Source organism: Scyliorhinus torazame, chromosome 3 (genome assembly GCF_047496885.1).
Source record: "Scyliorhinus torazame isolate Kashiwa2021f chromosome 3, sScyTor2.1, whole genome shotgun sequence".
NCBI classification, from domain to species: Eukaryota; Metazoa; Chordata; class Chondrichthyes; order Carcharhiniformes; family Scyliorhinidae; genus Scyliorhinus; species Scyliorhinus torazame.
Window position 1 is genome coordinate 359,479,777 of NC_092709.1, and position 23,222 is coordinate 359,502,998.

At 49.2% G+C, this 23,222-nt stretch overlaps 1 long non-coding RNA gene across 1 annotated transcript in view; it reads right to left on the minus strand.

Moving 5' to 3' along the window:
* Window positions 1-5,223: 5,223 nt before the first annotated feature.
* The window catches only part of LOC140409645 (uncharacterized), a 217,565-nt gene continuing 199,566 nt past the window's right edge, over window positions 5,224-23,222 (minus strand). The window contains exon 3 of the long non-coding RNA XR_011940451.1: window positions 5,224-5,334. This is a non-coding gene — a long non-coding RNA (uncharacterized lncRNA). The remainder of the gene's footprint in view (window positions 5,335-23,222) is intronic.

A 23,222-nucleotide genomic window follows, 5' to 3' on the forward strand; every position in this document is an offset into this window, starting at 1 on the left:
ACAGACTCTCAGACACTCAGACAGACACTCAGACAGACACTCAGACAGACACTCAGACAGACACTCAGACACTCAGACACTCAGACAGACACTCAGACAGACACTCAGACAGACACTCAGACAGACACTCAGACACTCAGACAGACACTCAGACAGACTCTCAGACACTCAGACAGACACTCAGACACTCAGACAGACACTCAGACAGACACTCAGACAGACACTCAGACAGACACTCAGACACTCAGACAGACACTCAGACACTCAGACAGACACTCAGACAGACACTCAGACAGACACTCAGACACTCAGACAGACACTCAGACAGACTCTCAGACACTCAGACAGACACTCAGACACTCAGACAGACACTCAGACAGACACTCAGACAGACTCTCAGACACTCAGACAGACACTCAGACAGACACTCAGACACTCAGACACACACTCAGACACTCAGACAGACTCTCAGACAGACACTCAGACACTCAGACAGACACTCAGACAGACACTCAGACAGACACTCAGACAGACACTCAGACAGACACTCAGACAGACACTCAGACAGACACTCAGACACTCAGACAGACACTCAGACAGACACTCAGACAGACACTCAGACAGACACTCAGACAGACACTCAGACAGACACTCAGACAGACACTCAGACAGACACTCAGACACTCAGACAGACACTCAGACACTCAGACAGACACTCAGACAGACACTCAGACACTCAGACAGACTCTCAGACAGACACTCAGACACTCAGACAGACACTCAGACAGACACTCAGACAGACACTCAGACAGACACTCAGACAGACACTCAGACAGACACTCAGACAGACACTCAGACACTCAGACAGACTCTCAGACAGACACTCAGACACTCAGACAGACACTCAGACAGACACTCAGACAGACACTCAGACAGACACTCAGACAGACACTCAGACACTCAGACACTCAGACAGACACTCAGACAGACACTCAGACAGACACTCAGACACTCAGACAGACACTCAGACACTCAGACAGACACTCAGACACTCAGACAGACACTCAGACAGACACTCAGACAGACACTCAGACAGACACTCAGACAGACACTCAGACACTCAGACACTCAGACAGACACTCAGACAGACACTCAGACAGACACTCAGACACTCAGACACTCAGACAGACACTCAGACAGACACTCAGACAGACACTCAGACACTCAGACAGACTCTCAGACAGACACTCAGACACTCAGACAGACACTCAGACAGACACTCAGACAGACACTCAGACAGACACTCAGACACTCAGACAGACTCTCAGACAGACACTCAGACAGACACTCAGACAGACACTCAGACAGACACTCAGACACTCAGACAGACACTCAGACAGACACTCAGACACTCAGACAGACTCTCAGACAGACACTCAGACAGACACTCAGACAGACACTCAGACAGACACTCAGACTCTCAGACAGACACTCAGACAGACACTCAGACAGACACTCAGACAGACACTCAGACACTCAGACAGACACTCAGACAGACACTCAGACACTCAGACAGACACTCAGACAGACACTCAGACAGACACTCAGACACTCAGACAGACACTCAGACAGACACTCAGACAGACACTCAGACAGACACTCAGACACTCAGACACTCAGACAGACACTCAGACAGACACTCAGACAGACACTCAGACAGACACTCAGACAGACACTCAGACAGACACTCAGACAGACACTCAGACAGACACTCAGACACTCAGACACTCAGACAGACACTCAGACAGACACTCAGACAGACACTCAGACAGACACTCAGACAGACACTCAGACAGACACTCAGACAGACACTCAGACACTCAGACAGACACTCAGACACTCAGACACTCAGACACTCAGACAGACACTCAGACACTCAGACAGACACTCAGACAGACACTCAGACAGACACTCAGACAGACACTCAGACAGACACTCAGACAGACACTCAGACAGACACTCAGACAGACACTCAGACACTCAGACACTCAGACAGACACTCAGACACTCAGACAGACACTCAGACAGACACTCAGACAGACACTCAGACAGACACTCAGACAGACACTCAGACAGACACTCAGACACTCAGACAGACACTCAGACAGACACTCAGACACTCAGACAGACACTCAGACAGACACTCAGACAGACACTCAGACAGACACTCAGACAGACACTCAGACAGACACTCAGACAGACACTCAGACAGACACTCAGACAGACACTCAGACAGACACTCAGACAGACACTCAGACACTCAGACAGACACTCAGACAGACACTCAGACAGACACTCAGACAGACACTCAGACAGACACTCAGACAGACACTCAGACACTCAGACAGACACTCAGACAGACACTCAGACAGACACTCAGACAGACACTCAGACAGACACTCAGACAGACACTCAGACAGACACTCAGACACTCAGACAGACACTCAGACAGACACTCAGACACTCAGACAGACACTCAGACAGACACTCAGACACTCAGACACTCAGACAGACACTCAGACAGACACTCAGACAGACACTCAGACAGACACTCAGACAGACACTCAGACACTCAGACAGACACTCAGACAGACACTCAGACAGACACTCAGACAGACACTCAGTCAGACACTCAGACACTCAGACAGACACTCAGACACTCAGACACTCACTCAGACACACAGACAGACACTCAGACAGACACTCAGACACTCAGTCAGACACTCAGACACTCAGACAGACACTCAGACACTCAGACAGACACTCAGACACTCAGACAGACACTCAGACAGACACTCAGACACTCAGACAGACACTCAGACACTCAGACAGACACTCAGACAGACACTCAGACAGACACTCAGACAGACACTCAGACAGACACTCAGTCAGACACTCAGACACTCAGACAGACACTCAGACACTCAGACAGACACTCAGACACTCAGACAGACACTCAGACACTCAGACAGACACTCAGTCAGACACTCAGACACTCAGACAGACACTCAGACACTCAGACAGACACTCAGACACTCAGACAGACACTCAGACACTCAGACAGACACTCAGACAGACACTCAGTCAGACACTCAGACACTCAGACAGACACTCAGTCAGACACTCAGACACTCAGACAGACACTCAGACACTCAGACAGACACTCAGACACTCAGACAGACACTCAGACAGACACTCAGACAGACACTCAGACAGACACTCAGTCAGACACTCAGACAGACACTCAGACAGACACTCAGACAGACACTCAGACAGACACTCAGACAGACACTCAGACAGACACTCAGACTCTCAGACAGACACTCAGACAGACACTCAGACACTCAGACAGACACTCAGACAGACACTCAGACAGACACTCAGACACTCAGACAGACACTCAGACACTCAGACAGACACTCAGACACTCAGACAGACACTCAGACAGACACTCAGACAGACACTCAGACAGACACTCAGACAGACACTCAGACAGACACTCAGACACTCAGACAGACACTCAGACAGACACTCAGACAGACACTCAGACAGACACTCAGACAGACACTCAGACAGACACTCAGACAGACACTCAGACAGACACTCAGACAGACACTCAGACAGACACTCAGACAGACACTCAGACAGACACTCAGACACTCAGACAGACACTCAGACAGACACTCAGACACTCAGACAGACACTCAGACAGACACTCAGACAGACACTCAGACAGACACTCAGACACTCAGACACTCAGACACTCAGACAGACACTCAGACAGACTCTCAGACACTCAGACAGACACTCAGACACTCAGACACTCAGACACTCAGACACTCAGACAGACACTCAGACAGACACTCAGACACTCAGACAGACACTCAGACAGACACTCAGACACTCAGACACTCAGACAGACACTCAGACAGACACTCAGACAGACTCTCAGACACTCAGACAGACACTCAGACAGACACTCAGACACTCAGACAGACACTCAGACACTCAGACAGACTCTCAGACAGACACTCAGACACTCAGACACTCAGACACTCAGACAGACACTCAGACAGACTCTCAGACACTCAGACAGACACTCAGACACTCAGACAGACACTCAGACAGACACTCAGACAGACACTCAGACACTCAGACACTCAGACAGACACTCAGACAGACACTCAGACACTCAGACACTCAGACACTCAGACACTCAGACAGACACTCAGACAGACACTCAGACACTCAGACAGACACTCAGACAGACACTCAGACAGACACTCAGACAGACACTCAGACAGACACTCAGACAGACACTCAGACACTCAGACAGACACTCAGACACTCAGACAGACACTCAGACAGACACTCAGACAGACACTCAGACAGACACTCAGACAGACACTCAGACAGACACTCAGACAGACAGCAGACAGGCACTCAGACGGACCGCAGACAGGCACTCAGACGGACCGCAGACAGGCACTCAGACAGACAGCAGACAGGCACTCAGACAGACAGCAGACAGGCACTCAGACAGACGGCAGACAGGCACTCAGACGGACCGCAGACAGGCACTCAGACAGATGGGCAGACAGGCACTCAGATAGACGGCAAACAAGCACTCAGACAGCAGACAGGCACTCAGACGGACCGCAGACAGGCACTTAGACAGACCGCAGACAGGCACAAAGAAATGTACAGCACAGGAACAGGCCCTTCTATCCAGAGTTGCTACACCACTCCACTAGGTTCTCTATCTCCCTCCTGTATTCTGACTCGTCGTTATTCGAGATCCAGCCCACTATGGTCGTATCGTCAGCAAACTTGTAGATGGAGTTGGAACCAAGTTTTGCCACACAGTCGTGTGTGTACAGGGAGTAGAGTAGGGGGCTAAGTACGCAGCCTTGCGGGGCCCCGGTGTTGAGGACTATTGTGGAGGAGGTGTTGTTTATTTTCAGTGACTGTGGTCTGTGGTCAGAAAGTCGAGTAATCTCAGGGTTCGAGAATCGAGCCGCTTGTGTTGGTTCTCAGAAAAATTCGGTCAGAAAACTTCGCCCATCTTTTCCCTGCCAGCCCGACGACACGCAGGTGCCCTTTCTAATCCCGCTCCACAGCCTGTACAGAATCCTGGAAACATTACACATGTTGGTACACTGACCTGAATATTGAGACGGCCTCGATGAGCTCCCAGTCCAATTCTCAGCCTGCTTGATGCTGTCATCTGTGCATCTTCAACCCCCAGGGATTCCAGGCCCAGAGGTGGGCATTCTGTAGTAGGGTTTAGATCAGAGATTGGCAATGAGTCTGAGGATGAGGCAAATCCATTTTGCAGAGATACAGGGCGCGATCCTCCCAAAAGGGAACAAAGTCCCCGAGCGAGCGGGTTTAGTGCGTGTTTCTGAGGGCTTGCAGCGGCGAGAAACACGTGGCTATTCAACGCGACTCATGTTGAATGAGGAACCTGACCGCGGAACGCACGGCCAAGGCCGCACATCGCCCCGTTTTCTACAATGGGGAGTTCCGCTCGCCGCAACTTAGCGAGAAATCACCCCACATCCCCCCAACACCCACACTACCCCGGCCCGATCGCGCATGCACAAACGATGCCAGCTTCGCACCTTGGCAGTGCCAATCTGGCACCCTGACAGTGTCCCTACCAGCTGGAAGTGCCACCTGGGCACCTCAGCAATGCCAGGATGGCACCCAGGTGCCACTGCTAGGGTGCCAGTCTCGCACTGCCAGGGTGCCAGTCTCGCACTGCCAGGGTGCCAGTCTCGCACTGCCAGGGTGCCAGGTGCCACTGCTGCGGTGCCAGGCTGGCAGTGCTAGGGTGCCAGTCTCGCACTGCCAGGGTGCCAATCTCGCACTGCCAGGGTGCCAGGCTGGCACTACCAGGGTACCCAGGTGTCACCAGCGGTGCCAAGTCACCACCATACCCAAAGAGCATGCAGCTGCAGGCCTCCGATCCCCTCGGAGACCTCCACGAGCTCTGTTCCGACGGACCCGGTTTGTGTTGACCAAACGGTGCTCAGCCCAGCTCCCCCAGGTGAAGGGATTGAATCCTAAACAAAGGAGACTTCAATGGGAGGAGGGAGGAGTGGGCTGGGGTAGACTGGGAGCAAAGACTTCACGGTGGGTCAATTGAGGAACAACGAGACTGTCAAAGAGATTTTTCACAGTGCTCAGAAAACGTACACACCAGTGAGGAGGAAGGACTGTAGGAAAATGGATAATCAGCCATGGATATCGAAGGAAGTCAGGGAGGGTATCAAAGCCGAAAGGAAATGCATACAAAGTGGCAAAGATCAGTGGGAGACTAGAGGACTGGGAAATCTTTAGGGGGCAACAGAAAGCTACTAAAAAAGCTGTAAAGAAGAGTAAAATAGATTATGAGAGTAAACTTGCTCAGAATATAAAAACAGAGAGTAAAAGTTTCTACAAATATATAAAACAAAAAAGAGTGGCTAAGGTAAATATTGGTCATTTAGAGGATGAGAAGGGAGATTTAGTAATGGGAGATGAAGAAATGGCTGAGGAACTGAACAGGTTTTTTGGGTCGGTCTTCACAGTGGAAGACACAAATAACATGCCAGTGACTGATGGAAATGAGGCTATGACAGGTGAGGACCTTGAGAGGATTTTTATCACCAAGGAGGTAGTGATGGGCAAGCTAATGGGGCTAAAGGGAGACATGTCTCCTGGCCCTGATGGAATGCATCCCAGAGTGCTAAAAGACATGGCTAGGGAAATTGCAAATGCACTAGTGATAATTTACCAAAATTCACTAGACTCTGGGGTGGTCCCGGCGGATTGGAAATTAGGAAATGTGACACCACTGTTTAAAATAGGAAGTAGGTAGAAAGTGGGTAATTATAGGCCAGTGAGCTTAACTTCGGTAGTAGGGAAGATGCTGGAATCTATCATCAAGGAAGAAATAGCGAGGCATCTGGATGGAAATTGTCCCATTGGGCAGATGCAGCATGGGTTCATAAAGGGCAGGTCATGCCTAACTAATTTAGTGGAATTTTTTGAGGACATTAACAGTGCTGTAGATAACGGGGAGCCAATGGATGTGGTACATCTGGATTTCCAGAAAGCCTTTGACAAGGTGCTACACAAAAGGTTGCTGCATAAGATAAAGATGCATGGCATTAAGGGGAAAGTAGTAGCATTAATAGAGGATTGGTTAATTCATAGAAAGCAAAGAGTGGGGATTAATGGGTGTTTCTCTGGTTGGTAATCAGTAGCTAGTGGTGTCCCTCAGGGATCAGTGTTGGGTCCACAACTGTTCACAATTTACATAGATGATTTGGAGTTGGGGACCAAGGGCAATGTGTCCAAGTTTGCAGACGACACTAAGATAAGTGGTAAAGCAAAAAGTGCAGAGGATACTGGAAGTCTGCAGAGGGATTTGGATAGGCTAAGTGAATGGGCTAGGGTCTGGCAGATGGAATACAATGTTGACAAATGTGAGGTTATCCATTTTGGTAGGAATAACAGCAAAAGGGATTATTATTTAAAAGATAAAATATTAAAACATGCTGCTGTGCAGAGAGACCTGGGTGTGCTAGTGCATGAGTCGCAAAAAGTTGGTTTACAGGTGCAACAGGTGATTAAGAAGGCAAATGGAATTTTGTCCTTCATTGCTAGAGGGATGGAGTTTAGGACGAGGGAGGTTCAGCTGCAATTGTAGAAGGTGTTAGTGAGGCCACATCTGGAGTATTGTGTTCAGTTTTGGTCTCCTTACCTGAGAAAGGACGTACTGGCACTGGAGGGTGTGCAGAGGGGATTCACTAGGTTAATCCCAGAGCTGAAGGGGTTGGATTACGAGGAGAGGTTGAGTAGACTGGGACTGTACTCGTTGGAATTTAGAAGGATGAGGGGGGATCTTATGGAAACATATAAAATTATGAAGGGAATAGATAGGATAGATGCGGGCAGGTTGTTTCCACTGGCGGGTGAAAGCAGAACTAGGGGGCATAGCCTCAAAATAAGGGGAAGTAGATTTAGGACTGAGTTTAGGAGGACCTTCTTCACCCAAAGGGTTGTGAATCTATGGAATTCCTTGCCCAGTGAAGCAGTAGAGGCTCCTTCATTAAATGTTTTTAAGATAAAGATAGATAGTTTTTTGAAGAATAAAGGGATTAAGGGTTATGGTGTTCGGGCCGGAAAGTGGAGCTGAGTCCACAAAAGATCAGCCATGATCTCATTGAATGGTGGAGCAGGCTCGAGGGGCCAGATGGCCGACTCCTGCTCCTAGTTCTTATGTTCTTATGTTCATCCGTTTCCATGGGAACGACAGACTCCCGTGTCACACGTTGGCTCAGTACTTTGCTGTTTGGAAACTCAACACCGTTTCCCACTGGCATCATGGTTCTGGTGGCAGTAACTGGCTCCTGGTTAACTCTCGCACTCGTAATGGTCATTTCATAGAATAGAATTTACAGTGCAGAAGGAGGCCATTCGGCCCATCGAGTCTGCACTGGCTCTTGGAAAGAGCATCCTACCCAAGGTCAACACCGCCACCCTATCCCCATAACCCAGTAACCCCACCCAACGCTAAGGGCAATTTTGGACACTAAGGGCAATTTATCATGGCCAATCCACCTAATCTGCACATCTTTGGACTGTGGGAGGAAACCGGAGCACCCGGAGGAAACCCACGCAGACACGGGGAGGATGTGCAGACTCCGCACAGACAGTGACCCAAGCCGGAATCGAACCTGGGACCCTGGAGCTGTGAAGCAATTGTGCTATCCACAATGCTACCGGGCTACCGACATGCTTCTGGCCAATTCTTCCTTGTACATCCGCTTCATAGGACAGAGGTCCTCCACGGGATTCTCTGTCGGCGGGATCCTCCGCTTCGCCGACAACGCACTCACGCCGCGGGTATCCCGACGGAATGACCGCAATTGGAAACTCCATTGGCTGGCTGCGGAAACGGAGAATCCAGTCGCGGGCGGGGAGGAGTCGCGCCAGAACGCGGGGCTGGTGGGACGGAGAATCCCGCAGCCGGTGCGGGAGGGGGGGGGGGGATAGAACATAGGACATAGAACATTACAGCGCAGTACAGGCCCTTCGGCCCTCGATGTTGCACCGACCTGTGAAACCACTCTAAAGCCCATCTACACTATTCCCTTATCGTCCATATGTCTATCCAATGACCATTTGAATACCCTTAGTGCTGGCGAGTCCACTACTGTTGCAGGTAGGGCATTCCACACCCTTACTACTCTCTGAGTAAAGAACCTACCTCTGACGTCTGTCTTATATCTATCTCCCCACAATTTAAAGCTATGTCCCCTCGTGCTAGACATCACCATCCGAGGAAAAAGGCTCTCACTGTCCACCCTACCCAATCCTCTGATCATCTTGTATGCCTCAATTAAGTCACCTCTTAACCTTCTTCTCTCTAACGAAAACAGCCTCAAGTCCCTCAGCCTTTCCTCATAAGATCTTCCCTCCATACCAGGCAACATTCTGGTAAATCTCCTCTGCACCCTTTCCAATGCTTCCACATCCTTCCTATAATGCGGCGACCAGAATTGAACGCAATACTCCAAATGCGGCCGCACCAGAGTTTTGTACAGCTGCAACATGACCTCATGGCTCCGAAACTCAATCCCTCTACCAATAAAAGCTAACACACCGTACGCCTTCTTAACAACCCTCTCAACCTGGGTGGCAACTTTCAGGGATCTATGTACATGGACACCGAGATCTCTCTGCTCATCCACACTGCCAAGAATCTTACCATTAGCCCAGTACTCTGTCTTCCTGTTATTCCTTCCAAAATGAATCACCTCACACTTTTCTGCATTAAACTCCATTTGCCACCTCTCAGCCCAGCGCTGCAGCTTATCTATGTCCCTCTGTAACTTGTAACATCCTTCCGCACTGTCCACAACTCCACCGACTTTAGTGTCATCTGCAAATTTACTCACCCATCCTTCTACGCCCTCCTCCAGGTCATTTATAAACATGACAAACAGCAGTGGCCCCAAAACAGATCCTTGTGATACACCACTCGTAACTGGAAATGGATGGAGAATGTTGGAAAACGGGGCTGCCGGGACGGAGAGTCCCGCAGCCGGTTGGTGGGGGGGGGCCATGACGGGAAACGGGGCTGGCGGGACGGAGAGTCCCGCAGCCGGTGGGTGGGGGGGGGGGCCATGACGGGAAACGGGGCTGGCGGGACGGAGAGTCCTGCAGCCTGTTTCTGATACAACAATTCCAGGATCCCAACTCGAGCGTTTCCGAAGGTTCTGACAAACACAGCTTCCTCCATGGAAAACCACCTTGTTGATTTGCTTGAATCCTGATTTTTCTTCTGACTGAGCTGTACCCTCCCTGGAAAACAACAGGCTCAGTCTGGTGCCAGAACCCCGATGCAGCAACAACGCTGCTGACGGCACTCCTGTTGTAGGGTGTCCAGTGCTTCTGTAGCCCAGCACGAATCGTGAGACCCTAAATTCCAGGGTCTCCCTGACTGCTTCTTAAGACCCACCTTGAACGTTCGGACGGCTGATTCAGGCAGTCACTTGGATGCTGGGCGGAAAGTCTTGATGTGCTGGAGACCATTTGAGGAGGTGAAATTGTGATATTCAGCACTCCCCGTGAAGACTGTTCGATTATCGGAAACTATGATTCCAGGTGTCCTGTTGGTCGAAAAACACTTGATGCAATTTCTCAATTGTGGCGTGTGATATCACTGACGTTGTTTCAAACACTTCCATCCACTTTGGGCATCAACAAGGAACAAAAACATTGTGCCCCAGAATGGCCCCACATCATCAATGTGGTCATGGTCAGCAGGGCCGTGTCCAAGCGTGCAGTCTGCTTCTCGCAGCCTTTGATGCATTTACCAATATTGACAGCGCTTCACCAGACTCTCAATGTTGGCATTGCTGCCACACCTCCTGGCGGGCACCTTCATCTTAGATGTACCCGGATGGGCACCGTGCAACTCGGATAGGAGCAAGTCCCTTCCTGGGACAGGAATGACTAGTCTCGCTCCCCAATGTCACAGACTACACTGATGGTGTCTGCGAGGGGATCCCAACTTGAAGCACTGCTCCGTGGGGAATAACATTGTATTTCTGGGATGGTGTGAGGAATCTCGGGAAAACCCAGTGAGAATAGGCAGTCGTGTAACAATTATTATAGACTTTATATTACATTAAAGAAAAGAAAAATACATAGAAATTGTTGTATCAGAAATACTCTGAGGCAATTAGTTTCTGAATCTCTAAATACACACACCCAGTAAAATATACGCCTTGTTCTAAAATATATCTACAATCCCTTTCTCTTTAAGACTTTCCCTTTCCCAATAAAACATTCAAATTAAATTAATCAGAAAGTCAACTTTAGATTACAATTACCACACAATACAGGGCTGATGATTAACTCTGGGAAACATCTTTGCCTGGTCCAGCAAAGATATTTCAACTCCCTTTCCAAAGGTTTATCACACTGCCTTGGCTCGAAGACTTGGATGTAAAAAGCGGCCTCCGGCTGTTTGATGTAAACTGGCCTCCCTGCCTCGGAATGTGCTGCCAAACCTACCTCTGAGTCTGCATTGTGTGTATTTGGCTGTCTGCCGCTCTGAAATTTCTTGGCTCCAGAATGTGCATATCTCCACTGATCCACTGCTGCACATCATTAGGTGCTGCTAGCACAGGGTTTGTGGCCAGCACGGGTTGTAACTGGTTCAATGTTCTTTGGCAGCCCTCCGTACAGTTAATCTGCTTGTTTTCTTTCAGAGCTCTGTGAGTGCTGCCAGCGTTCTGCTAAAGTTCGACACACACTCATGGTGCAATCTGCTCAGATCCAGAAATCTTAAAATCTCCTTGCTGCTGTTGGGTTTCGGGAAGTCCCAAATGGCCTGGGTCTTTTTGCATTTTCTGTGTCCCACTCTGTCTCCGATATGAAATCTAGATCTCAGAAAATTTGTTTTATATGAGCTTCATCACGAGATTGACTTCTTCGAAGCGGTCAAACCGTTCCTGCAGCAGGTGCAGATATTCATCCCAACCCTGGCTGAACACCATTAAGCGAAGCCGAGCAGTATCTCTGGCAGCAGCGCACCCTTCCCCGATGAACTCAATGCATTCTACGCTCGGTTCGAGCAGGAAACCATCGACCCGCTGTCGAGTGCCCCAGCAGCCCCGGACACACCCATACCCACCGTCACAGCTTCCGAAGTCAGATTGGCCTTTCTGAAAGTGAACCCACGGAAGGCGACGGGCCCGGACGGGATCCCTCGTCATGCACTCAGAGTCTGCACTGACCAGCTGGCAGAGGTATTCACGGACATCTTTAACCTGTCCCTACTCCACTCCGAGGTCCCCACCTGCTTCAAGAAGACCACCATTATACCGGTACCAAAGAAGAACCAGGCAACGTGCCTCAATGACTACCGACCAATGGCCCTGACTTCAGTTGTAATGAAGTGCTTCGAGAGGTTGATCATGAAGCGCATCACCTCCATACTCCCAGAATGCCTTGATCCACTGCAATTCGCATACCGCTGCAACCGGTCCACATCAGACACCATTTCCCTGGCCCTACACTCATCCCGAGAGCATCTCGACAGCAAGGACTCCTACATCAGAATCCTATTTATTGACTACAGCTCCGCCTTCAACACCATAATCCCAGCCAAGCTCATATCAAAGCTCCAAAACCTAGGACTTGGCTCCTCCCTCTGCAACTGGATCCTCGATTTTCTGACCAACAGACCACAATCAGTAAGAATGAACAACAACACCTCCTCCACAATAGTCCTCAACACCGGCGCCCCGCAAGGCTGCGTACTTAGCCCCCTACTCTACTCCCTGTACACACACGACTGCGTGGCAAAATTTGGTTCCAACTCCATCTACAAGTTTGCTGACGATACGACCATAGTGGGCCGGATCTCGAATAATGACGAGTCCGAATACAGGAGGGAGATAGAGAACCTAGTGGAGTGGTGTAGCGACAACAATCTCTCCCTCAATGTCAGCAAAACTAAAGAGCTGGTCATTGACTTCAGGAAGCAAAGTACTGTACACACCCCTGTCAGCATCAACGGGGCCGAGGTGGAGATGGTTCGCAGTTTCAAATTCCTAGGGGTGCACATTTCCAAAAGTCTGTCCTGGTCCACCCACGTCGACGCTACCACCAAGAAAGCACAACAGCACCTATACTTCCTCAGGAAACTAAGGAAATTCGGCATGTCCACATTAACCCTTACCAACTTTTACAGATGCACCACAGAACAAAGAACAACAAAGAACAAAGAAATGTACAGCACAGGAACAGGCCCTTCGGCCCTCCAAGCCCGTGCCGACCATACTGCCCGACTAAACTACAATCTTCCACACTTCCTGGGTCCGTATCCTTCTATTCCCATCCTATTCATATATTTGTCAAGATGCCCCTTAAATGTCCCTATCGTCCCTGCTTCCACTACCTCCTCCGGCAGCGAGTTCCAGGCACCCACTACCCTCTGCGTAAAAAACTTGCCTCGTACATCTACTCTAAACCTTGCCCCTCTCACCTTAACCCTATGCCCCCGAGTAATTGACCCCTCTACCCTGGGGAAAAGCCTCTGACTATCCACTCTGTCTATGCCCCTCATAATTTTGTATACCTCTATCAGGTCGCCCCTCAACCTCCTTCGTTCCAGTGAGAACAAACCGAGTTTATTCAATCGCTCCTCATAGCTTATGCCCTCCATACCAGGCAACATTCTGGTAAATCTCTTCTACACCCTCTCTAAAGCCTCCACATCCTTCTGGTAGTGTGGCGACCAGAATTGAACACTATACTCCAAGTGTGGCCTAACGAAGGTTCTATACAGCTGCAACATGACTTGCCAATTCTTATACTCAATGCCCCGGCCAATGAAGGCAAGCATGCCGTATGCCTTCTTGACTACCTTCTCCACCTGTGTTGCCCCTTTCAATGACCTGTGGACCTGTACTCCTAGATCTCTTTGACTTTCAATACTCTTGAGGGTTCTACCATTCACTGTATATTCCCTACCTGCATTAGACCTTCCAAAATGCATTACCTCACATTTGTCCGGATTAAACTCCATCTGCCATCTCTCCGCCCAAGTCTCCAGACAATCTAAATCCTGCTGTATCCTCTGACAGTCCTCATCGCTATCCGCAATTCCACCAACCTTTGTGTCGTCTGCAAACTTACTAATCAGACCAGTTACATTTTCCTCCAAATCATTTATATATACTACAAACAGCAAAGGTCCCAGCACTGATCCCTGTGGAACACCACTGGTCACAGCCCTCCAATTAGAAAAGCATCCCTCCATTGCTACCCTCTGCCGTCTATGGCCTAGCCAGTTCTGTATCCACCTTGCCAGTTCACCCCTGATCCCGTGTGACTTCACCTTTTGTACTAGTCTACAATGAGGGACCTTGTCAAAGGCCTTACTGAAGTCCATATAGACAACATCTACTGCCCTACCTGCATCAATCATCTTAGTGACCTCCTCGAAAAACTCTATCAATTTAGTGAGACACGACCTCCCCTTCACAAAACCGTGCTGCCTCTCACTAATACGATCATTTGCTTCCAAATGGGAGTAGATCCTGTCTCGAAGAATTCTCTCCAGTAATTTCCCTACCACTGAAGTAAGGCTCACCGGCCTGTAGTTCCCTGGATTATCCTTGCTACCCTTCTTAAACAGAGGAACAGCATTGGCTATTCTCCAGTCCTCCGGGACATCCCCTGAAGACAGCGAGGATCCAAAGATTTCTGTCAAGGCCTCAGCAATTTCCTCTCCAGCCTCCTTCAGTATTCTGGGGTAGATCCCATCAGGCCCTGGGGACTTATCTACCTTAATATTTTTTAAGACACCCAACACCTTGTCTTTTTGGATCACAATGTGACCCAGGCTATCTACACCCCCTTCTCCAGACTCAACATCTACCAATTCCTTCTCTTTGGTGAATACTGATGCAAAGTATTCATTTAGTACCTCGCCCATTTCCTCTGGCTCCACACATAGATTCCCTTGCCTATCCTTCAGTGGGCCAATAGATTCCCTTGCCTAAAGCATCCTATCTTATTCGGGGGAACCATAGAGTTGAGGCAGGGCAGTGGGATGGAAATTTTAGGAAATGGGAGGAGGAGGGGATTAAGACACTAAAAGATTTGTTTGTTAGGGGTCGGTTTGCAGGATTGAAGGAGCTGGGAGCGAAGTATGGGCTGGAGCAGGGGAAAATGTTTAGATACATGCAGGTTCGAGACTTTGCCAGAAAGGAGATACAGAGCTTCCCGGTGGAGCCGGCCTCCACATTGCTGGAGGAGGTGCTGACGACAAGGGGACTGGAGAAGGGGGCAGTGTCAGCGGTGTACGGAGCTATTTTGGAAGAGGAGAAGGAACCACTGGAAGGGATCAAAGCAAAGCGGGAGGAAGAGTTGGGAGAGGGTATGGAGGAGGGGGTCTGGTGTGAGGTGCTCCGGAGGGTGAACACCTCCACCTCGTGTGCGAGATTGGGACTGATACAGCTGAAGGTGGTATATAGAGCACACCTCACAAGGTCGAGGATGAGCCGGCTCTTTGAGTGGGTAGAAGATGTGTGTGAACGTTGCAGGGGGTCCCCGCAAACTACATTCATATGTTTTGGTCCTGTCCGAAGCTGGAGGATTACTGGAAGGAGGTTTTTAGGCTAATCTCTAAAGTGGTGCACGGGAAACTGGACCCGGGCCCTCGGGAGGCCGTATTCGGGTTGTCGGACCAGGCGGGGCTGGAAACTGGCTGGAGGCAGATATTGTAGCCTTCGCCTCGTTGATCGCCCAAAGGCAGATCCCGTTGGGATGGAGAGAAACCCCTCCACCCTGTGCCCTGGCGTGGCGGGGGGTATCTGCTGGAATTCTTGACTCTTGAGAAGGTTAAGTTTGAACTGAGGGGAAGGATGGAGCGGTTCTGCAATTCATGGGCATTATTCATTGTGCTCTTTCAAGAACTGGATAACATCGAACATTAGTTGGGGGGAGGGGGGCTGGGAGGGTTGGGGGGAGGGGGGTTGGGAGGGTTGGGGGAGGGGGGTTGGGAGGGTTGGGGGAGGGGGGTTGGGAGGGTTGGGGGGAGGGGGGTTGGGAGGGTTGGGGGAGGGGGGTTGGGAGGGTTGGGGGAAGGGGGGTTGGGAGGGTTGGGGGGAGGGGGGCTGGGATGGTTGGGGGAAGGGGGGTTGGGAGGGTTGGGGGGAGTGGTTGGGAGGGTTGGGGGAGGGGGGCTAGGAGGGTTGGGGGAGGGGGGCTGGGAGGGTTGGGGAGGGGGGTTGGGAGGGTTGGGGGGAGGGCGGTTGGTAGGGTTGGGGGGAGGGGGGCTGGGAGGGTTGGGGGGAGGGGGGCTGGGAGGGTTGGGGGGAGGGGGGTTGGGGGGAGGAAGGTTGGGAGGGTTGGGGGGAGGGGGGCTGGGAGGGTTGGGGGGAGGGGGATTGGGAGGGTTGGGGGGAGTGGTTGGGAGGGTTGGGGGGAGGGGGGCTGGGAGGGTTGGGGGGAGGGGGTTGGGAGGGTTGGGGGGAGGGGGGTTGGGAGGGTTGGGGGGAGGGGGGTTGGGGGAGGGGGGTTGGGAGGGTTGGGGGAGGGGGGCTGGGAGGGTTGGGGGGAGGGGGGTTGGGAGGGTTGGGGGGAGGGGGGTTGGGAGGGTTGGGGGGAGGGGGGTTGGGAAGGTTGGGGGGAGGGGGGCTGGGAGGGTTGGGGGGAGGGGGTTTGGGAGGGTTGGGGGGAGGAGGGTTGGGGGAGGGGGGTTGGGAGGGTTGGGGGGAGGTGGGTTGGGAGGGTTGGGGGAGGGGGGCTGTGTGTTAATGGTGACTATGGGCGATTCCTGATTCCTTTTTGTTATTTGTTTATGTTAACATGCGGGCTTATGTCTGGGGTTTGGTGGGAGGATGGGACCGTTGTTGTTGATATGGGGATTGACATTACATTCGTTACTGATTATTGTTTATTGTTGGTGGGTGTAAATTTGGGAGAAAATGTGAAAAGGGAGGAGAATAAAAATATTTTTTTTAAAAGCATCCTATCGGGCTGCATCACAGCCTGGTATGGCAACTGCTCGGCCCAGGACCGCAAGAAACTTCAGAGAGTCGTGAACACCGCCCAGTCCATCACACGAACCTGCCTCCCATCCATTGACTCCATCCACACCTCCCGCTGCCTGGGGAAAGCGGGCAGTATAATCAAAGACCCCTCCCACCCGGCTTACTCACTCTTCCAACTTCTTCCATCGGGCAGGAGATACAGAAGTCTGAGAACACGCACGAACAGACTCAAAAACAGCTTCTTCCCCACTGTCACCAGACTCCTAAATGACCCTCTTATGGACTGACCTCATTAACACTACACCCTGTCTGCTTCATCCGATGCCAGTGTTATGTAGTTACATTGTGTACCTTGTGTTGCCCTATTATGTATTTTCTTTTCTTCTATTCCCTTTTCTTCTCATGTACTTAATGATCTGTTGAGCTGCTCGCAAAAAAATGCTTTTCACTGTACCTCGGTACACGTGACAATAAACAAATCCAGTCCAAGTCATCAATGTATACAGCACAGTGTCTCAATCCTCGACCCACTCTGTTCGTGAGCCTCTGAACCACCTCTTCATCCTGAATGACATAACTTTGAATTGATAAAGTCCTTGGGGCATCAAAAAAGCAGAGATTTCCTTTGCCCCTCTCAGTTTGCCAATAGCCCTTTAGCAAGTCTACTTCGGCGATGAATTTCGACAGTCCAATACTTTCGATGCCTCTTCCAAATTTGCAATAGGAAACCAAGCCCTCTGGGCTCCACTATTCACCCAGCTGTATCCGCACACAGTCTCTGGGTTCCATTAGGCTTGGGCACCATGATGACAGGTGAGCTCCAATCACTACAACTAGAATCGAGATGGGGAGAGCTGAGAAACACCAGGGGAAAAAACATTACTGGGCATCGTATATAGACCCCCAACTGCAGTGGTGATGTTGGGAATGACATTAATCAGGAAATTAGAGACACATGCGATAAAGGATCATTTGCAATTCTGGGTGATTTTAATCTGTGTATAGGTTGGGAAAGCCAAGTTAGACACAATATTGTAGAAGAGGAATTCCTGGAGTGTATACGGGATGGTTTTATGGACCAATATGTTGAGGAACAAACTGGAGAACAGGCCATCCTAGGCTGGGTACTGTGTAATGAGAATGGAATCAATGTCAATCTGGCTGTGCGAGACCCCTTAGGGAAGAGTGACCATAATATGATAGAATTTTTCATCAAGGTGGTGAGTGAAGTAGTTGATTCTGAGACTAGGGTGCTGAATGTTAACAAAGGAAACTCTGATAATATGAGGTGTGAGTTGGCTTTGATCGATTGGGGAGTGTTATTTGAAGGGATGGCAGTGGATAGGCAATAGCAAACAGTCAAAGAGTGCATGGAGGAACTACAACAATTGTTAATTCCTGTCTGGCACAAAAGTAAAAAGGCAACGGTGGCCAATCCATGGTTTACAAGGGAGCTTAGAGATAGTATCCGATCCAAGGAAGAAGCATATAAATTGGTCAAGAAAAACATCAGGTCTGAGGATTGGGAGCAGTTTAGAATTCAGCAAAGGACCAAGGGATTGATTAAGAAGGGGAGAATAGAGTACGAGAGTAAGCTTGTGAGCAATGTAAAAACTGACAGTAAAAGCTTCTATAGGTATGTGAAGAGAAAAAGATTGGTGAAGACAAATGTAGGTCCCTTAGTCAGACACTGGGGAATGTATAATAGGGACAAAGAAATGACTGAGCAACTAAACACATACTTTGGTTCTGTCTTCACAAATGAGGACACAAATCAGATCCCAGAAATGCTGGTGAAGGAAGGGTTAAGTGAGGAGGGGGAACTGAAGGTGATCAATATCAGTAGAGAAATGGCATTGGGGAAATTGATGGGTTTGAAGGCTGATACATCTCCAGGGCCTGAGAATCTACATCCCAGAGTACTGAAGTAGGTGGCTCTAGAAATAGTGGCTGCATTGATGGTCATCTTCCAGGATTCTGTACACTGGGGAACAGTCCCTGCAGATTGGAGGGTGGCTAATGTAACTGCACTATTTCAAAAGGGAGGTGGAGAGAAAGCAGAGAATTATAGACCAGTAATTCTGACGTCAGTCGTGGGGAAAATTCTAGAATCCATTATCAAACATTTTATAGCAGAGCACTTAGAAAAGAGTGGCAGGAACGGACAGAGTCAGCATAAATTTATGAAGGGAAATCACGCTTCACAAATCCACTGGAATTCTTCGAGGATGTTTCTATCTAGCGATTAGTAAGAATGTTTCCATCTAAAGTCTAGTCTTTTATTTATTTAGTAAACTAACTTAAAAGTTGCTATTTGGGTTAGGAGGTGAGTTTTAAACCAGCTTTAAACAGAGTTTGTTCAGGCTCTACTTCCAGCTACAGCTTGTTAATTAGTTAATTGGATTGAGTCGGTTTTCAGAGGCTAAAGTCAGACAGTATAAAGGTGAGATATCTTGCAGTGTTGACTTTAGGCTGCATTTGAGTGCTATAGTGAGAGTTTGGGAGGGAGGGAGTGCTGAATTTGGGTGCATTAGAGTGCAATAGTGAGAGTTTGGGAGGGAGGGAGTGCTGAATTTGGGTGCATTTGAGTGCTATAGTGAGAGTTTGGGAGGGAGGGAGTGCTGAATTTGGGTGTATTTGAGTGCTATAGTGAGAGTTTGGTGACTGAGGGAGTGCTGAATATTAGGATGCATTTGAGTGCAATAGTGAAAGTTTGGTGACTGAGGGAGTGCTGAATTTGGGTGTATTAAAGTGCTATAGTGAGAGTTTGGGAGGGAGGGAGTGCTGAATTTGGGCAAATTAGAGTGCTATAGTGAGAGTTTGGTGACTGAGGGAGTGTTGCATATTTGGGTGCATTTGAGTGCTATAGTGAGAGTTTGGTGACTGAGGGAGTGCTGAATTTGGGTGTATTAGAGTGCTATAGTGAGAGTTTGGGAGGGAGGGAGTGCTGAATTTGGGCGAATTAGAGTGCTATAGTGAGAGTTTGGTGACTGAGGGAGTGCTGAATATTTGGGTGAATTTGAGTGCAATAGTGAGAGTTTGGTGACTGAGGGAGCGCTGAATTTGGGTGCATTTGAGTGCTATAGTGAGAGTTTGGTGACTGAGGGAGTGCTGAATTTGGGTGCATTTGAGTGCAATAGTGAGAGTTTGGTGACTGAGGGAGTGCTGAATTTGGGTGCATTTGAGTGCTATAGTGAGAGTTTGGTGACTGAGGGAGTGCTGAATTTGGGTGCATTAGAGTGCTATAGTGAGAGTTTGGTGACTGAGGGAGTGCTGAATATTTGGGTGCATTTGAGTGCAATAGTGAGAGTTTGGTGACTGAGGGAGTGCTGAATATTTGGGTGCATTTGAGTGCAATAGTGAGAGTTTGGTGACTGAGGGAGTGCTGAATTTGGGTGCATTTGAGTGCTATAGTGAGAGTTTGGTGACTGAGGGAGTGCTGAATTTGAGTGCATTTGAGTGCTATAGTGAGAGTTTGGTGACTGAGGGAGTGCTGAATTTGGGTGCATTTGAGTGCTATAGTGAGAGTTTGGTGACTGAGGGAGTGCTGAATTTGAGTGCATTAGAGTGCTATAGTGAGAGTTTGGTGACTGAGGGAGTGCTGAATTTGGGTGTATTTGAGTGCAATAGTGAGAGTTTGGTGACTGAGGGAGTGCTGAATTTGGGTGAATTAGTGTTCTATAGTGAGAGTTTGGTGACTGAGGGAGTGCTGAATTTGGGTGCATTTGAGTGCTATAGTGAGAGTTTGGTGACCGAGGGAGTGCTGAATTTGGTGCATTTGAGTGCAATAGTGAGAGTTTGGTGACTGATGGAGTTAGGTGAGGAGGGAGTAAGGTGCTCCTTTCATTTCATTTCCTACATTTCCGCAAAGAGCGAGAAGGGAGCCAGGAGTTTACAGAGAGTGCAGCTGACTGGGAGCAGAGTTGGAGGGCGGAGGTCCAGTTGGTTCACAGGGCAGAATCTCAGCTACATTCTGTAAGGTAAGAGTAGTTTTTTTAGGGGGCAGCAAGCTATATTTGTATCATTCAGCAGAATCACCAATTTTAGAGGGTTCGCTTCAGTGAGTAGCAGCAGTATATGTATATATTTTTTTAAAGGACACTGACTATACCTGCGGGAAGTGCACCCAACTCCAGCTCCTCAGAGACCGTGTTAGGGAACTGGAGCTGGAGCTGGATGAACTTCGGAGCATCCGGGAGGCAGAGGGGGTGATTGAGAAGACCATAAGACCATAAGACATAGGAGCGGAAGTAAGGCCATTCGGCCCATCGAGTCCACTCCGCCATTCAATCATGGCTGATTTCAACTCCATTTACCCGCTCTCTCCATAGCCCTTAATTCCTCGAGAAATCAAGAATTTATCAACTTCTGTCTTATTAGCAATTCTCCAGTCCTCCGGGACCTCACCCGTGCTCAAGGATGCTGCAAAGATATCTGTTAAGGCCCCAGCTATTTCTTCCCTCGCTTCCCTCAGTAACCTGGGATAGATCCCATCCGGACCTGGGGACTTGTCCGCCTTAATGCCTTTTAGAATACCCAAAATGTCCCCCTTCCTTATGCTGACTTGACCTAGAGTATTTAAACAACCATCCTTAGCCTCAACATCCGTCATGTCCTTCTCCTTGGTGAATACCGATGCAAAGTACTCATTAAGAATCTCACCCATTTCCTCTGACTCCACGCATAAATTCCCTCATTTGTCTTTGAGTGGGCCAATCCTTTCTCTAGTTACCCTCTTGCTCCTTATATACGAATAAAAGGCTTTGGGATTTTCCTTAACCCTGTTAGCCAAATTTCATGACCCCTTTTAGCCCTATTTATTGCGCGTTTGAGATTTGTCCTACTTTCCCGATATTCCTCCAAAGCTTCATCAGATTTAAGTCGCCTAGATCTTATGTATGCTTCCTTTTTCATCCTAGCTAGTCTCACAATTCCACCCGTCATCCATGGTTCCCTAATCTTGCCATTTCTATCCCTCATTTTCACAAGGACATGTCTGTCCTGCACTCTAATCAACCTTTCCTGAAAATACTCCCACATTTCAAATGTGGATTTACCCTTAAAGAGCTGCTCCCAATCCACATTCCCTAGCTCCTGCCGAATTTTGTTATACTTGGCCTTTCCCTAATTTAGCACTCTTTCTTTAGGACCACTCTCATCTTTGTCCATGAGTATTCTAAAACTTACGGAATTGTGATCGCTATTCCCAAAGTAATCACCGACTGAAACTTCAACCACCTGGCCGGGATCATTCCCCAATATCAGGTCCAGTATGGCCCCTTCCCGAGTTGGACTATTTACATACTGCTCTAAAAAACTCTCCTGGATGCTCCTTACAAATTCTGCTCCATCTACGCCTCCAACACTACATGAGTCCCATTCAATGTTGGGAAAGTTAAAATCTCCCATCACGACCACCCTATTGCTCCTACATTTTTCTATAATCTGTCTACATATTTGTACCTCTACTTCACGCTCGCTTTTGGGAGGCCTGTAGTAAAGTCCCAACAATGTTACTGCACCCTTCCTATTTCTTAGCTCTACCCCTATTGCCTCAGTGCTCGAATCCTCCATTGTGCCCTCCTTAATCACAGCTGTGATATCATCTCTGACCAGTAATCCAACTCCTCCACCCCTTTTACCTCCCTCTCTATCCCTCCTGAAGCATCTATACCCTGGGATATTTAGTTGCCAGTCTTGCCCTTCCCTCAATCAAGTCTCCGTAATACCAATAACATCATATTCCCAGGTACTAATCCAAGCCCTAGGTTCATCTGCCTTACCTGCTACACTTCTCGCATTGAAACAAATGCACCTCAGACCACCTGTCTCTTTGCGTTCATCATCTCTTCCCAGTCTACTCTTCCCCTTAGTCACATTGAGTTTATTAGCTAGTACCTTACTGGCTTTAGTTGCTGCCTCTTTACTGACCTCTAACTTCCTCATCTGGTTCCCATCCCCCTGCCACATTTTTTTTAAAATGCTCCTCCTTTTTCACATTTTCTCCCACATTTACACCCATCAACAATAAACAATAATCAGCAAGATATGTCAATCCCCATAATAACAACAACGAACCCATCCGCCCAC